We start from the raw sequence: 2,500 nt of genomic DNA on the forward strand, positions 1-2,500 counted from the left end.
GTTACTGTGTACCTACTCTTAGCTTAGCCTAGCAGTTAGCTTTACAATGGCTTCTTTTTCTGTCTCTCCCTCTCCTGCTCTCTCCTGCTCTACGTGTCAGATGTTAAGTTATTCCTCGTCCTCCTTTAGTGATAATGATACTTGTAAGAAATGTAGTTTATTTTTAGCTTTGGAGGCGAGGGTGTCTGAGTTAGAGAGACGGCTCCGCACCATTGAGTCGGAGTCATCGTATGCAGCAGTAGTTAGCCAGCCACCTGTAGCAGGTGCGGGCCGACATAGCTTGGCTTCCCCCCCGGTAACTCCCGAGCAGCCGGGAGGCAGTGGCTGGGTTACTGTCCGAGGGAAGCATAGTCGAAAATCGAAGCACACGGTTCCCCACCAACCACTTCACGTTTCAAACAAATTTTCCCCACTCAGCGACACACCCGCTGAGAATAAAACTCTGATTATTGGAGACTACATAGTCCGAAACGTGAAGCTAGCGAAGTCAGCGGGCATAGTTAGGTGTATACCCGGGGCCAGAGCGGGCGACATCGCATCTCATTTAAAGTTGCTGACAAAGACTAAAGGTAGATTTGATACAATCGTAATTCATGTCGGCACAAATGACTCCCGACTACGCCAGTCGGAAGTCACTAAGGTTAATGTGGAGTCGGTGTGTACTTTTGCTAAGACGATGTCGGACTCCGTAGTGTTCTCTGGACCCCTCCCAAATCAGACCAGTGATGACATGTATAGCCGCATGTCATCACTCAACCGCTGGCTGTCGAGGTGGTGTCCAGCACACGATGTGGGCTTCATAGATAACTGGCAGTCTTTTTGGGGAAAACCTGGTCTGCTAGCTAGAGACGGCATCCATCCCACTTTGGACGGTGCAGCTCTATTATCTAGAAACATAGCAGAGGTTATTAGTCCAAAACCCTGACAACAACTCAGAGTTCAGACCAGGAGGCAGAGCTGCAGTCTTACACACTTCTCTGCGCCTCCCTTAGATCTGTCTCCCAGTCACTATAGCTGTAATTCTGAATCGAACTGTAGTTATACTATAGGTACTGTGTCTGTCCCCCGGCCCAAACGCGTTTTTATAAGTCATCCAAACGGCGTGAATCATCAGAATCTGATTAGAATCAAAACTACGAATACGATTTTGCTACAAGATCGGAGGATTCACTGCGGACTTTTGAACATTAGGTCCTTAGCATCCAAGTCTCTTTTAGTGAGTGATCTGATATCAGATCAGCACATTGATTTACTTTTTTTGACTGAAACCTGGCTGTGTCGAGATGAATATGTTAGTTTGAATGAATCCACTCCTCCCAGTCATTTTAATACTCATATACCTCGAGACACCGGACGAGGTGGTGGAGTAGCAGCTATTTTTAATTCCAGTCTTTTAGTTAACCCTCGACCAAAGCTGAATTTTTCTTCTTTTGAAAGCCTTGTTCTTAGTCTTCCACATCCAGTCTCAAGAACCTTTCAGCCAGTTCTAGTTGCTGTAGTTTACCGCCCTCCTGGCCCATATTCTGAGTTTTTATCTGAGTTTGCAGAATTTTTATCAGACTTAGTCCTTAGCAGTGATAGAATAATTGTTGTAGGTGACTTCAATATCCATGTGGATGTTGAAAATGATAGCCTGAGCACAGCTTTCATGTCACTATTAGACTCTATTGGTTTCACCCAGGGTGTAAACGAACCTACTCATCATTTTAACCACACCCTGGATCTTGTTTTAGCTTATGGAATTGAAATCCATAACCTTACAGTTTTCCTAGAAAATCCTCTGCTATCAGACCATTTTTTTATTACATTTGATTTTGTCCTACTAGAATTACCTCTGCCTGGAAGAGGTGTGCTTTCTAGAAGTTTGTCGGATAGTGCTGTGGCTAGATTTAAGGAAGCTATTTCAGCTGTTTTTGATTCAGTACCGTGTTTCAACCCAGTTGGAAACTCTTACGATAGCTTTAGTCCCTCTCAGCTAGATCAGTTTGTTGATAGTGCAGTGGATTCGCTGAGAGTTACTCTGGATTCGATTGCTCCCCTGAAACAGAAGGTTGTCAAGCGGCGGAGAGTGGCTCCATGGTTCAACTCAGAAACCCGTACTCTGAAACAATCATCACGGAATTTTGAAAGAATATGGCGTTCGACCAAAACGGTAGAATCTCGTTTTTTCTGGCAGGATAGTCATAGAAGATATATGAAGGCTCTACGTCACGCCCGAGCTGCCTACTACTCCTCTCTAATCGAGGAAAACAAAGGCAATCCTAGATACCTTTTCAGCACTGTAGCCAGGCTGACAGAGAGTCATGGCTCCATTGAGCCTTGTATTCCTCTAGCCCTCAGCAGTAATGATTTCCTTAGCTTTTTCAACAACAAAGTTCTAGACATCAGAGACAAAATTGGTAACCTCCTGCCCTTACCTGGTGCAGATACGTCTGTTGCGGCAGAGACAGTTCCAGGACCAGATATTAGTCTCGACTGTTTTTCTCCAATCGACCTTTCA

Source organism: Labrus mixtus, unplaced genomic scaffold (assembly GCF_963584025.1).
Source record: "Labrus mixtus unplaced genomic scaffold, fLabMix1.1 SCAFFOLD_30, whole genome shotgun sequence".
Taxonomy (NCBI): Eukaryota; Metazoa; Chordata; class Actinopteri; order Labriformes; family Labridae; genus Labrus; species Labrus mixtus.